Genomic DNA, 16,098 nt, shown 5'->3' with positions numbered 1-16,098 from the left:
GCGTCTGACTTGGCAGCTAGGCTGTGCAGGCGGGTGTAGTATGGTATGCCGGCGGCCGGGCTCCCGGCGACCAGCATACCGGCGCCGGGAGCCTGACCGCCGGCATACCGACAGTGTGGCGAGCGCAAAGGAGCCCCTTGCGGTCTCGCTGCGCTCGCCACGCTAATTTGTTCTCCCTCCAGGGGGATCGAATATCTGTCGGTAAGCCGGGTGTCGGGACCCCGGCGCCGGTATACTGTGCGCCGGGATCCCGACATCCGGCATACTGAAGACCACCCGTGCAGGCAGGGGGCTACACTTGTTTTGCAGGGTTAGCGACGTGGTTGCAATTGAATTGCAGTCGCATCGCTGGCGGCCATTTGCATGCTGGGCAGTCTTGCCCTGTGCTCGGCAGCCCCCAGCATGCGACTGCTTGCAGTTGCAGTTTTGATAAATTAGTAAAACTGCAGCTGAAGCTGTATAGGGTGCTTAGATCTTGGGGCAGGTCTTAGTTTGCATCTATTTTGCTTCCCATAATATTGTAAGTTATTGAAAATTCAGTCCTATATGAACCATGGGTAAAGCTAGTTGTGTGTTACCCCTCATGAACCGGTTTCAGTATGATTTACTGGTGGCCGGGATGTCGGCGGTCAATATACCGACAGCAGCATCCCTGCCACCAGTATGCCAGCAGCGGGGAAGCGCAAAGAGTCCCCGTGCGGGCTCGCTGCGCTCCCCACAGGATCTATTCCCACTCTATGGGTGGGAATAGTCCTGTAACGCCTGTATTCCGGCTGGCGGCATTGTCAGCTGTCGGGATTCTGGCATCGGTATCCTGACCGCCAGGATCCCAACAGCCAGCAAATGAAACGGATCCCCATGAACCTACTGTGTCATCCTTGAATACTAGAAGTCTGTTGTCCGGCATAGCAGTGACTTTAACCAATGAAATATATTATTTTTGTTATAACTTTTTCTGTAGAAAACACATACACTGCATTGTTAGGGGGTGGCACGTCAGTATTATGATTGTTATGTGGCATGCATTGAGAGTACAGGATTATAGTGTATACTACAGCATTTTGTCCACGGGTCATTACAGAAATCGGTCTTCAGTAATTCGGTATAAAAGATGTATTGACTTCCTGTGGAACAGCAGCAGAGCTGTGTATTGCAGTCTGAGCACACAATGTACCTGCTTACGCATTATGCTGAAACCACTTCACTCTAACACTGCTTAATACCTGAATGGTGAATAGCTCTCATTTATCATACAAAATAAATAGTACAAAATAAAATAAAGAACACATTTTACCGGCACACAGCTGCCAGCTTTGTTTCATTGCTAGTTTCTGAAAACCTATCTATAATAAAAGAGCGTTTGACCATTTTAAAAGGATAGTAGCTTCATAGTTTGTTTTGTTACTCATTTAGGCATGTCTAGCCATGTAAGCAGATGTACGTCAGTGTCTGCATGGCTTATTGTCTTCTTGTGGCTTTTCTATCCAATTTGTGGTTTGTGCAAAATCTGGGGGGTTTTGTGTCATGTGCATGTGTTTTTCATTTTATGAAGCTTCATATTTATGTTTCTTAGAATCTTAACTTTGTGTCTGCCATCATCATAAATGAGTTATGGCTGGACATGGATTGCTTATGTTAAGGTCTACTTCTGGTGGTTTATGCCCTTTCATCAATGGCTTCTGCCTTCCATCTCTGATTGTTCCACTGCAGTCACATGGCCAGCCCTGTACCATACCCATACGGTTCAAACGGGTTGGGTATGGGTGACCGCAATGAAGCCCCTTGTTGGGTCCATGCCACAGGTTCTATTCCCACTCTATGGGCTTCGTCAGTATTTTAAGGGGTCAGGGTGTAGGCGTCGGTACTGTGACCAGCGGTCTCCTGACTAAATACATCTCATTCCAACCATTGATAGTTTTCTATCAATAGTTTCATGCTATAGTTTGAAGGTACTGATTGCACCATTGATGGAGAACCATTCAATGGGGGTAATTCCAAGTTGATCGCAGCAGGACATTTTTTAGCAGTTGGGCAAAACCATGTGCACTGCAGGGGAGGCAGATTTAACATGTGCAGAGAGAGAGTTAGATTCAAAATAACCCACCCAAATCTAACTCTCTCTGCACATGTTATATCTGCCTCCCCTGCAGTGCACATGGTTTTGCCCAACTGCTAAAATATTTCCTGCTGCGATCAACTTGGAATTACCCCCAGAGTACATCGTTACAATCAATATCAGGATCTATCCCACAGTGCACCATTATATCAGATTTTACTACTTACGGCATCTGCTCCTAGCTTCACTTGGCTCACATGCTAATAATATTCTGTAGAGTTAAAAAAAATAGCTAATTTAGCACAGACCATTGGCAAGTAAAATGAATAGGGGTTGAAGTACTAAAGGCCTGATTCAGGAAGTAAAAATTTTCTCTAATGAGCAAAACCATGTGCACTGCAGGTGGGGCAAATGTAACATGTGCAGAGAGATTTAGATTTGGGTGGGTTATTTTGTTTCTGTGCAGGGTAAATACTGGCTGCTTTATTTTTACACTGCAATTTAGATTTCAGTTTGAACCAAATCTAAGTCTCTCTGCAGATGTTACATGTTAGTGGACGTATAAAATAAGTGAAAATAACAAATATTTGTTTACCCTAGCCAAGTGGCAAGCAATTTCCATTGCCTAAAGTGTGTTTTGTCAATTCATGTTTATTTGATTGCATAATACTTTTCATCTAAAATATTTTCCAATGGTAAATGCTGGATGCTTATATATATGGTCTCATGATGTATTTAAGCAAAAGGTTATTTAAAATAGATATATACTGTAGATATATATCTTTAAAGATATCATTGCCTGCTATAGGGGTTCGGTATGGATGACCGCCGAACGTGATGCCGGCTGTCAAAATACCGACACTGGCATCCCGAAGTTTGTAATGCCGACAGGGGTGAGTTTAGTATGCTAACCCCTGTACCCTACCCCCTAACCCTAACTTCTCCCGTTAGTGCATAACCCTAACCTCCCCCCAGTGGTGCCTAAACCTAACCCACCCCATCCCCACAGCCTAACCCTAACCCTACCCCCTTAGTGCCTTAACCTACCACCCCATCCAGTGGTGCTTTCCCCCTTGGTGGTCCATAGCCTAATCCTAACCCCCCCCCCCCCCCCCCCACAGCCTTACCCTGCCCCCCCCCCATGTGTGTGCTAAACCTAATGCCCCCTAATGCCCTGAGGGTGGCATTGGGATCCCGGCTGTCGGAGTTCCAGCATCAGTATCTTGACCCCTTCGGCCTTTTGAGGGATGTTGACCGCATCCCTGTGAGAGATATATATATACAGTGCATCCGGAAAGTATTCACAGTACTCCACTTTTTCCACATTTTGTTATGTTACAGCCTCATTCCAAAATGGAATAAATTCATATTTTCCTTCAAAATTCTACACACAATACCCCATAATGATGACAACGTGAAAAAAGTATTTTTGTGATTTATGCTAATTTATTAAAAATTTAAAATTTAAAATTTAAAATGAAGAAATCACATGTATATAAGTATTCACAGCCTTTGCCATGAAGCTCAAAATTGAGCTCAGATGCATCCTGTTTCCACTGATCATCCTACAGCTTAATTGGAGTCCACCTGTGGTAAATTCAGTTGATTGGACATGATTTGGAAAGGCACACACCTGTCTATATAAGGTCCCACACTTGACAGTATTTTGAGGGAAGGACAAAACGTCTGAAGGATAATGCACAGGTATTTTTACAAAAATTAACATAAGTAATTGTAGTTAACCAACCGATAGATGAAATGAAATGAGGGCTAAGAGAAAGAGAAGCCCTAGTCAAATTGAAACTGGGTTGGAGGTGCGCCACTAAGCTGAGTATGCAGTGTTTTTCTAAACATTATTAGTGTAAACCACTAGTGGGTTTCTCACTAAAAGAAAGGCTTAGTGTGTGGCGCACTCTTTTGAAATATAAATGCAGTGTTAAAACATAACTTTTATTTAATCTTTTAAAATAAATCTCTGTAGCCAGGCAGGACAAGTCATCTGATAGCCTGAGAGTACGAGGTAATAGAGTATTATATTAACCCCAAATTTCAAAATACTGTAATAATAATAATAATTCTACAATGAGATTAAAGTAAACGAAATATTGAGATACATATATTAATAAATTAAAAATACAGATTTTATAACCAAGCTGTGTGAATATTTATTCAGAAATTATCAATGCTAATAGGCTATTATTTCAGAGAATTATTAACCCATGCGGCTCATTAAATTAGTAGTCCTTTATTATTTCTAGGACCCAGACTGCTGCAAGGCAAAGTTTGTACCTAAAAGGAAAATGTGAAGGTGTTGTAACATAACGCCATCTTTTATACCAGTCTACTGTTCAAGACTGTATAAATAGTGCAGATGTAAATTGATACAAAGTTATGTCCACCAACTTGCAACAATTATATGGCTGGCATAACAACAGACACAAGAGAACAGATAATAAATGAACTGTCTCTTGTAAAGATATTAATGAGAACTGTGAGGAAAAAGGGGGTCAGGTTATAAACAAAATAATTGATACTCCTGATGATAAATACAGTCTCACAAGTGATCATTAATTTATCAAATATAAATAGACACAATCAGATGTTAGATGCTGGTCTCGATTCATCAAACAGACAAACTTATCGTGTATATAGAAAGGTACAACCGTATAATTAAACTCGTTTGTCCATGTCTCAAAATCTCCACATTTACAACAGCTTTTATCATTTATATGGGGATAAATAGCATTAATAGGTTGCTATACTAAAAGACTGGTTATTAATGTTGCAGCTTATTATTCAAAATCCCATATAACACTGTATGTTATTAAAACATTTTGGAAGTGCATCAGATAGGGAGAAACAGATATAAACAAGAGCCCTTGGTGTGTGGAAACGGATACCCTTTCTACTGTTGCCCCATATACCACAGTGGGCAGTGGTGGGTACAATGAGAGCGGGGAAGAGCCGTCCACCAAGGACTGAAAGGACAGAGTAGTGCGAGCTGCTTCTGCTGTCCACGTTCTATGTGCCCCCTCCCCTGTTGCATATAGGCATTGCAGGGGGGGCCGCAGACAAGAGAACAGTGGATGAGAGGGCTGCTCTGAGTACCTTTCTGATGTCCCGTGTGGTGTGTCTGTGTCAGAACGAGGGGGATTCCCCGTTAATCCTGTGGAGCCACTGCCACGGTGAAGCACCTGGTCGAATCAATCGCAGCCGTAGTTATAACAGAACACTGGGTCTGCACCTGGAGCGGGTAGTGATCTCCGTAATGACAGGGAGCCAAGTCGGCAAACCTCCGTCTTAGCAATACACAGCCGAGTCTCACTAATATTACGTGCCGAGTATAATTGCCGGTCAGCTAGGGAGCCGCTATCCAAATAGGGCGCCGGAGTATAACATACCGGGCTGGGTATAATTACCCGTCTTTTGGAGAGCCACTACCCCAGTGGAGCCCCAAAAATGTAGCTTGCCGGGCTGGGTATAATTACCCGTCTGTTAGAAAGCCGTCTCCGTCTTTGCAGGGAACCGACAGGGAACCGACAGGTTTATGTCCCTGCAGCGAGCCTGTACAGGAGATGGGCGCCGGGTCGGGTATAATTCCCGAACCTCCGTAGGAAGTACACGCCCACTTCCCGCTGATGACGTACGTTTCACAAAATAGCTTGATCACATCAGTGACGCTATGAGGGAAAAGGGTAGTATTTAAGGCATGATGAATGAGCGACCATCAGGTTCATGTAATAAGAATAATTAGAGTATTAATAACCAAAGCAGATGGAACAGCGTATTTACAACTATTATAATGGGTATAAATAATTACTGTTGAAATTCTGAGCACTTAAGAGGGGATAATTATTAGATATAAGAGACATAGCTGACTGTTTTCTTTAACGTGAGGGATATAACGTAAATTAGTCAATCCGTGAGAATAAATAAAAACTGATCTTTATTATTTATAAGAGTGTGACTAACAATTAATGAAAGCCTATACTATAGAGATTCCTTTTAATTATCAAATATTCCACTATATGTGCCAAATGATATTATTCGCTTGACAGTGCAAGATGAGCACAGACCAAGCATGAAGTCAAATGAATTGTTTGTAGACCTCCGAGACAGGATTGTCTCGAGGCACAAATCTGGGGAAGGGTGCAGAAAAATATCTTCTGCTATGAAGATCCAAATGAGCACAGTGGCCTCCATTATCTGTAAATGAAAGAAGTTTGTAACCCCCAGGACTCTATCTAGAGCTGGCCAGCAGTCTAAACTGAGCGATTCGTGGAGAAGGGCCCTAGTCGGGGAGGTGACCAAGAACCTGATGTTCATTCTATCAGATCTACAGCATTCCTCTGTGGAGAGAGGAGAACCTTCCTGGAAGGACAACTATCTCTGCAGCAATCCACCAATCCGGCCTGTATGGTAGAGTGGCCAGACGGAAGCCACTCCTTACTAAAAAGCACATGACAGCCCGCTTAAAGTTTGCTAAAGTGCACCTGAAGGACTCTCAGACCATGAGAAACAAAATTCTCTGGTCTGATGACACAAAGATTGAACTCTTTGGCGTCAATGCCAGGCGTCATGTTTGGAGGAAAACAGGCACTGCTCATCACCAGGCCAATACCATCTCTACAGTGAAGCATGGTGGTGGCAACATCATGCTGTGGGGATGTTTTTCAGCAGCAAGATCTGGGTGAGTAGTCAGGATAGAGCGATAAATGAATGCAGCAATGTACAGAGACATCCTGGATGAAAACCTGCTCCAGAGCGCTCTTGACCTCAGACTGGGGTGACAGTTCATCTTTCAGCAGGACAACGACCCTAAGCACACAGCCAAGATATCAAAGGAGTGGCTTCAGGACCACTCTGTGAATGTCCTTGAGTGGCCCAGCCAGAGCCCAGACTTGAATCCGATTGAACATCTCTCGAGAGATCTGAAAATGGCTGTGCATCGACGCTTCCCATCCAACCTGATGGAGCTTGAGAAGTGCTGCAAAGAGGAATAGGCAAAACTGCCCAAACATAGGGGTGACAAGCTTGTTGCATCATATTCAAAAGGCTTGAGGCTGTAATTGCTGCCAAAGGTGCAATAACAAAGTATTGAGCAAAGGCTATGAATCTTATGTACATGTGATTTCTTTGTTTTTTATTTTTAATTCAGTTGCAAAATCTCAAAAAAAAACTTTTTTCACGTTGTCATTATGGGGTATTGTGTGTAGAATTTTGAGGGGGAAAATTAATTTATTCCATTTTGGAATAAGGCTGTAACATAACAAAATGTGGAAAAAGTGAAGCGCTGTGAATACTTTCTGGATGCACTGTAGATAGATAGATAGACAGACAGACAAAAAGACAGATAGATGCTGATCAGAGGAAGTACAGAGGAACATGTCATCTGCACACAATAAATTAACATATTTTCCTGTTGTGCTGGAGAAAACCATGAAAGAAGAATGATATCAATCTAACATGCAATCCAAGAATTGTGGTACCAATTTAGGTAATCCATTTCCCATTCATAAATCAGATGAGAAACCTCAGCAAAAAAAAGTCTTTATCTGCTAGGGCATTGGTAACGAGGAGCACTGTACCCTCCAAAATATCTAATCTGATGTTGAGATATGTCTTGTACTATAGTAAAACCTTCAAGTTGCAAGCATTCCATAGAGAGCTTTATCTGCTATGGTCATCTCGAACTTACACAGATCCACACAAAATATGTTCAGTTCTTAATCTATTCTGCTGCATTAACCATGCAAGTTCCAGAATTATAGTCTGCATTGATAAAAAAAAAAAAAAAAACAGGACATTAAATTATTTCACATTCAGTCAAGGATGGATAGATAAAATGGAATACATACGAAATACCTGTGGTTGGGATCAGAGATGGCCCTAACCAATATGATGCCCAAGGCAAGATTTTGGCTGGTGCCCCCTAGCACCGCCGTTAGTTCTGCCTCTGACCCTGCACCCCTATCCCAGCACCATCACCCCTCACCCATAGCAGTCCTCATTTTGGTGTTCCTTCCTCCTATATCTTAAATAGGAACAGTGCGCACATTTGGTGCACAGCCCAAAAAGGGGCATGTTCTTGATGGGAAGGGGCATGGCCACACAATAGTACCCCCAATTCATATTATGCCACACAGTAGTGCAACTTTATTCACATTTAATCATGCGATAGTGTCCCTCATTCACGTTGCATCACACAGTAGTACCACTTGACCTTATATACATAGTTACATAGTTTCTGAGGTTGAAAAAAAGACAATTTGTCCGTCGAATTCAACCTATTTGTGGTCTCCTACGCTGTATTATTTTTAGGACTAATTATGTCTCTTGCTAATGTCGGCCATTGTGTTTATTCCTATTTCTCTTTTTTTTATAACTATAGTGCATGACTACACATACACACAATAACCCTGTATATCCTTATCCATTAGGAATTTCTCTAGCCCATTCTTAAAAGTGTTGACAGAGTCCGCCATTACTACTCTCTCAGGCAGGGAATTCCAAACACCTATTGTCTTTACTGTGAAAAAATATTTCCGCCTCTGTGTGCGAAATCTCCTCTCCTCTAACCTAAGCGGGTGTCCACGTGTCCTCTGTGTTGCTTTTACCAAAAACAGATCCCCGCAAGCTCTGTATTTTCCCCTTTTATATTTGTAAATATTGATCATGTCCCCTCTTATCCAGTGTGAACAGACCTAGCCTTGCAAGCCTGTCCTCGTTTTCCAGCCTCTCCATCCCCTTAATTAGTTTAGTTGTGCGCCTCTGAACCTTTTCTAGTTCCAGGATATCCTTTTTGTAGTATGGTGCCCAAAATTGTGCACAGTATTCAAGATGAGGCCTTTGAGGTGAGGATTTATACAATGGGACATTACTCCTCACAGTAGTGCCCCTTATTTACATTACATCACACTGAATTGCTCCTTATTCACATTACACCATAGCATATTGCTCTTTATTCACATTAGACCACACAGTAGTGCCTTCTCTATACGTTACGCCACACAGTAGAGCACTTATACACATAATACCACACAGTATTGCCCCTTAAACATATGACACACACATTATTAATATCCTTATAAACATAATGTCCCTTACACATATGCCGCACATTATTAATGCTCTTATACACATAATGTCCCTTTCACATATGCCGCACATTATTAGTGCACTTATACACATAATGACACACATAGTGCCCCTTACACATATGCCACACATTATAAATGCATTTACACAAGACACACATAATGCCCCTTACACACATAATGCCAAACACTACTGCACAACCAACCCACATGTACACAGCACTCACATGGCCGCTAGCACTGTGACCTCTGCCTCTGCTTGAATACAGATGTGTCCTCATACAGCTTGCCTCAATACGCCATGCAGCAGGAGATGTCTGCTGGCAGCTCTGCTAACGTCGGGCACCTTTTTGATGAAAATGCGTCTTATTTGCATGACTATGGCTAGGATACACAAGCAGCTTCTGCTGATTAAAATGATATGCAGCATGCCTATATTCTGTGTGTGACTGTGGCCGTATCTGCATACGAAATTTTATGTTACAGTGATTTCCAGGAATACACTGTAACGTAGCATTTCATAAGCAGATACAGCCGCAGTCACACACAGAATATAGGTCGACAGGTACTCTAGGTCGACATGTTCTAGGTTGACATGAGTTTTTCACATTTTTTTTCATTTTCTTAACTTTTTCATACTTTACGATCCATGTGGACTACAATTGGGAACGGTAACCTGTGCTGAGCGCTGCGGGACACCTTGCCCGAAGCTCGCTCACCATGCGAGGGGACACAGTGCACTAATTGTGGTTCCCGGTCACTGTACGGAGAAAACGACACCAAAAAAGTTCAAAAACTCATGTCGACCTTTTCTCATGTCGACCTAGTACATGTCGACCTACAGTCCCTGTTGACCTAGAAACCATGTTGACCAATAGTGGACGACCTAGACACTGCCGACCTAAGTCTAATCTACCTGACATACCACACCGTACCTACTTACTGTCGACCAATAGTGGTCGACCTAGGCACTGTCGACATAAATCTAATCTACCTAACATACCACACCCAATTTACAGACCATGACCCTCATTCCGAGTTGATCGCTTGCTGCCATTGTTCGCTGCGTAGGGATCATTTAAAAAAACGGCAAAACTACGCATGCGTTTGGGCCGCAATGTGCACACGCAGCATATGGGTACAAAGAGCATCGTTGTTTTGCACTGCTTCTAGCGACGATTCCATTTGTATAGCCGATTGCAAGGAAATTGACAGGAAGTGGGAGTTTATGGGTGTCAACTGACTGTTTTCTGGTAGTGTGTGGTAAAATACAGGCGTGTCCAGGCGTTTGCAGGGTGGGTATCTGACGTAAATTCCGGGCCCTTCGTCGCAGCAATCATCGCACAGAATAAGTAACTACAGGGCTGGTCTTCTTTTGCACAAAATTTTTTGTACCGCTCGGCTGCTCAGGCGTTTACACTCTTGCAAAGCGAAAATTCACTCCCCCGTGGGCGGCGACCATGCGTTTGCACGGCTGCTAAAAGTAGCTAGCAAGTGATCAACTCGGAATGAGGGCCCATGTGTGAACTGAGGTTTTGCACCAGAATGCATGGTCATTCTAGCACATTTCATGGTGCATACTTACTTACTGCTCCAGTGGTGAAGTCTAAAAAAAAAAAACAGTTTAAAAATAAAACCAAAACTAATGATAAGGTACCTTCTGATTCTGTAACCACATCAAAGACTTGGGCTGCATGCTATAAAATATGTCTTTATTAATACACATAAATTGCAATAATGAATCACCAATGATTCTAAGCATTTAGGTTTATTAAATAATATTTACAGCATATCCCCTGAAAACACCTCTTGTGGGAGGGTACCAACAAATATTAAGTATCCACAGGAGGCATGAAGATATCTCCGGTCGATTTCTATGAAGGTTGCCATGCTATCAGATTTACCAAGTTCTGGAATTCAAAGCATTCCAGTGCTTAGCTCTGGCCACTAATCCCATCTTCCGATGCCATCAGTGGCGGTCTAGCAGCACCATCTACTGCGCCCACCCGCTGCCCACTTGCAGGCAGCTGGGCGGAAGTGAGGTATTGGGAGCTGCCGATGCCGGAAGTACAGTACCTGCTCCGTCCATGTGAGAGATAGATGGGAGCCGGGGATCTAATGCCGTGGCAGACAAGACCCGGAGCTGGTGTACAGCGAGGGATGGGGACACAGGCAGTGGGGTGAACGGGACACACACATTCATACTCACTCTCTTTTTCTCAATCTCACTCTCTGTATAAAAAGGATCTACCTGGCATATAATGTGTGTAAGGGGCTTTACCTGGTGTAACTTGTACAAAAGGGTCGCTACCTGGCGTAATATGTATAATAGAGGCTATACCTAGTATAACATGTAAAAAGGGGCTCTACCTGATGTAACATGTATAAACGGGCTCTACCTAGCATAACATGTAAAAAGGGGTTCTACCCGGCATAACATGTATAAAAGGAGCTCTACCTGGTGTAATGTATATAAGGGGCTCTACCTGTGTAATGTATATAAGGGTCTCTGCTCTATTGTGGTGTAATATATGTAAGGTGCTCTAACATGGCATAATGTGTATAAGGGTTACCACTATGTAGCGTAATGTGACTGACAGACACTACTGTGTGGTGTAATGTGATTTGGTATTATTCTGTGGCCATGCCCATTCCCCATGAAGCGATGCCCCTATTTTTTTTATTTATTTTTTTGCACACTTGAATTGGGGGTGGGGCAACAAAGGAAACTTTTGCCCTGGGCACAACAAAGAGAACCAGCCCTGAATGCCGTTAGCCTACTGAAGCCTATGGGCTACCTTTTGCTGTTTTTGTTTTTTTTACAGGGGGCTCCCTCTCTGGTGGTTCTGGCTTGCGCATGTGCCAACGAGGGGACAAACCAGTAAATATTGTGAATGCCATGCAATCACTTTACTTCTCTCTAATCACTCCTTTCAGAGTTTCTGTCTCGCAAATTCACTAATGGTACATCTGGCCAAATAAAGATCTTTATTTCCAGGAACTGGCTGCAAAGGATGATAAATATGCCCCTGAATATATCTAGTCTCTTCAGTATAGTGTAACACCGATTTACAAATTATGTTAGCACGTCTGACACATGATACCGTAACAGTGTTCTTCAGCTGACATTTGTTCTCGTGATCTTTTTGTGGATGGTGAGTCATTTATTGATCTATTTTGCAAGTTATTTTTGTCACTTCAGTAACCACAAATTCCCCAAAAAAATCCACTGGATTTGTGTAACATTATCTGCTAACAAGCAATCTTGTGAGCTTCGATTTGGTAATTTACTCATTTATATGAGGTGAATCCAGTGGTGGGTCCTTACCGCAGAGCCATAACTGCCATTTTTGTGCTATGTGGCCATATTTTTAAACGGGGACATAAGGCGAGTCCTGGAGCCCAGTGAAAGCATTTGCTATGATGCTATATATATATATATATATATATATATATACACACACACAGAGAAAAAAAAACCACAGCACTCACCACACCAGAAGCGGGGCACAGCTATGCACTTACCACTCACAGGGTGGGGTGCATGTAACACAGCACTCTCCACCACAAAAGCGGGGTACACAGCTGTACTAACCACTCACAGGGCGGGGTGCATGTAGCCCATGACCACATCGCTCTAATAAATACAAACAAAGAACCCAGCACTCACCAAAGTAAACTCACTTATCCTCAACAATTCAATAAATAAATGATGGGGGTTTAGTTGGTGGATTGGCCAATGCACGGAAGCCTGCATACCGATTTTCAAGGTACCCCACCTTCATGCAGGTCCTACACTATCACAGAGTCTTAAAACCTGACTACTTCACTGCTGTTACACAACTCATCTGCCTGCTAGATTTAATGTGTACCTGCCACAGACTTTATGGCTTTTAAAGGCACACTAGTCACCTATTGCACTGGCTCAAAGATGATTGCTAAGGAACAGCTGAGACAGGTTCAGGATAATAAAGTCCACACAGGGGTGCATGAGAAAGCTAGTGGCCACGGTTAATAAGAGCTAACCATAGATTAACCCCATCGTATACACACAGAGAAAAAACCACAGCACTCACCACACCAGAAGCGGGGCACAGCTATGCACTTACCACTCACAGGGTGGGGTGCATGTAACACAGCACTCTCCACCACAGAAGCGGGGTACACAGCTGTACTTACCACTCACAGGGCGGGGTGCATGTAGCCCATGACCACATCGCTCTAATAAATACAAACAAAGAACCCAGCACTCACCAAAGTAAACTCACTTATCCTCAACAATTCAATAAATAAATGATGGGGGTTTAGTTGGTGGATTGGCCAATGTGTGTAACAGCAGTGAAGTAGTCAGGTTTTAAGACTCTGTGATAGTGTAGGACCTGCATGAAGGTGGGGTACCTTGAAAATCGGTATGCAGGCTTCCGTGCATTGGCCAATCCACCAACTAAACCCCCATCATTTATTTATTGAATTGTTGAGGATAAGTGAGTTTACTTTGGTGAGTGCTGGGTTCTTTGTTTGTATGTATGTATGTATGTGTATATATATATATATATATATATATATATATATATATATATATATATATATATATATATATATATATATATATATTTATTTGGGGTGCAACATGGTATTTGATCACATTGTTTAAACAGAAATCACAGAGGCTCTGCACTAACTATATTAACTAACAATAATAAGCAGTAGAGTTTTAGTTCATGTATTGATCAATGCATTTAAGCCTGCAGCCCCCGGCAAGGGACCACACTGTACTGCTGGTCCTACTGTATTGCTCTAAATAATTACCAAAATATAGCTACAAAAACTAACATTTGTGTTAAACGTTAGGTATGCTACATGGTCTAAAGCTCATGGCAACTTTGCTTTTAAATGAGAGGCAGTTACCAACACTCCTGTTGTCAAGCACCTAGCAATATAAGAGTAGTGGAACTGAAACATGATAACTTTTGGTACCTTCATGTTGTAAAAGAATTACAAGAATACTCAGAATTATGAGAGACATAGTACCTAATACAGATCATTAGTCACACACTAGTAAGTATTATCTACAGGGTCTTAAAGGTTACTGCACTCCAGTTACAGTAGACACAGCTCATTTTTACCAACCTCTAGTGTCTGGTCTACATTTTGCTGACACATTATAGAGAAATTTTCTACGGGTGGGGATTTGGTGCTGACCGCACAGACCTCTATAAATATCCACATCTATATTGAAAATTGTATCAAAATACACTTTATAAACCCACTTCCAAAACCTGCAGGTAGCTGCTAGCTCAGCTGCTAGGCGGGTAGGTGGTGCTCCCTGAGAGTATAATCAAATGTACAAGAAACCCAAAGAAAGGTAATAGACTCTCCTATAACGGGGCACTCTAAAGTGTGGTCACAATTAGCCCATGTTTAATCTGGTATCTATAAAACGTAACTTTTAATATGAATTACCATTTAAAAACTGGAGTATCAATAACTCCTATAACTAAAAGGCGAAATATTAACAAACTACACACATACAAAAAACAACATAGTTAAAAGGTACAGGTATATACACTCTCCTCTGGGCCTCTGCCCAGGTCACAGGTATATAATATATTTATTAGTCAAAGTGAGCGAGACAAGCAAGGCCTTAGGATATATTTTGGGGTTCTGCTGCCCCGTATTTACTAACGCATTGGATACGGGGTGAGAGACCCTTACTCACGTCAGCCAGTGGAAATACAGATAGTACCAGGGTATCTGTGGTGTGTTCGTTTCTGCTTTTGGCTGATGACACCAAGGTCAGCGCAGCCAATGAGAGAACTACTAACATACCACAACTCTGGAATTGAAGGAAGAGGAAAAAAGCATCTAGTGAAGGATTAAGCCTGAAACAGTATTAAGATGATAACTTTTAATATTTGTGAAATATTGTATATCTCCTTCACAGTGTATTTAAGTAAAAAAACACAGGTAATAATCTTATACCCCGTGTGGCATATGGTTAAACAAATAGCCTACTTGCTGCATTTGCTACGGTACTGATAAAATTCTCCCACTTTATATTAGAGATGAGCGGGTTCGGTTTCCCGGAAACCGAACCCCCCCGAACTTCACCCTTTTTACACGGGTCCGAGGCAGGTTCGAACCTTCCCGCCTTGCTCGGCTAACCCGAGCGCGCCCGAACGTCATCATCCCGCTGTCGGATTCTCGCGAGATTCGGATTCTATATAAGCAGCCGGGCGTCGCCGCCATTTTCACTCGTGCATTGGAGATGATAGGGAGAGGACGTGGCTGGCGTCCTCTCCGTTTATTGTTGAACTTGATTGCTTTATTGCTTAATTGTGGGGAGGACTGGGGAGCAGCTGTTAGGAGGAGTACAGTGCAGAGTTTTGCTGATAAGTGACCACCAGTTTTTATCCGTTCTCTGCCTGAAAAAAACGCTCCATACCATATCTGTGCTCAGTGTGCTGCATAATATATCTGTGCTCACACTGCTTAATTGTGGGGACTGGGGAGCAGCTGTATTATATAGCAGGAGTACAGTGCAGAGTTTTGCTGACAGTGACCACCAGTATACGTTGTCTGCCTGAAAAAAACTCCATATCTGTGCTCAGTGTGCTGCTTTATTGTGGGGACTGGGGACCACCAGTATAATTAATATTATATAGGAGGAGTACAGTGCAGAGTTTTGCTGACCAGTGACCACCAGTATACTATATATAGCAGTACGGTACGGAAGGCCACTGCTGTACCTACCTCTGTGTCGTCATTCATTAAGTATACTATCCATCTACATTCTATACCTGTGGTGCATTTTAGTTTTGCAGTTTGCTGACAGTGACCACCAGTATACTATATATAGCAGTACGGTAGGCCACTGCTGTACCTACCTCTGTTTCGTCATTCATTAAGTATACTATCCATCTACATTCTATACCTGTGGTGCAT

At 42.6% G+C, this 16,098-nt stretch overlaps 1 protein-coding gene across 3 annotated transcripts in view; it reads left to right on the top strand.

Moving 5' to 3' along the window:
• ADCY7 (adenylate cyclase 7) overlaps positions 1-16,098 on the top strand; it is a 338,110-nt gene that overhangs the window by 33,198 nt on the left and 288,814 nt on the right. Inside the window, exon 1 of one of the 3 annotated variants that reach the window (XM_063945332.1) lies at positions 3,710-3,760. The exons of the other annotated variants lie outside the window; for them this stretch is intronic. The gene's annotated coding sequence lies outside the window, so the exon portion shown is untranslated. Of the gene's footprint in view, positions 1-3,709; positions 3,761-16,098 lie in introns of those variants that run through there. 3 annotated transcript variants of the gene reach the window in all.

The sequence above is a fragment of the Pseudophryne corroboree genome, chromosome 11, assembly GCF_028390025.1.
Source record: "Pseudophryne corroboree isolate aPseCor3 chromosome 11, aPseCor3.hap2, whole genome shotgun sequence".
In the NCBI taxonomy this organism is placed as follows: domain Eukaryota; kingdom Metazoa; phylum Chordata; class Amphibia; order Anura; family Myobatrachidae; genus Pseudophryne; species Pseudophryne corroboree.
The sequence above is the reverse complement of the archived record's forward strand: the minus strand, read 5'-3'. Positions and strand labels throughout refer to the sequence as shown.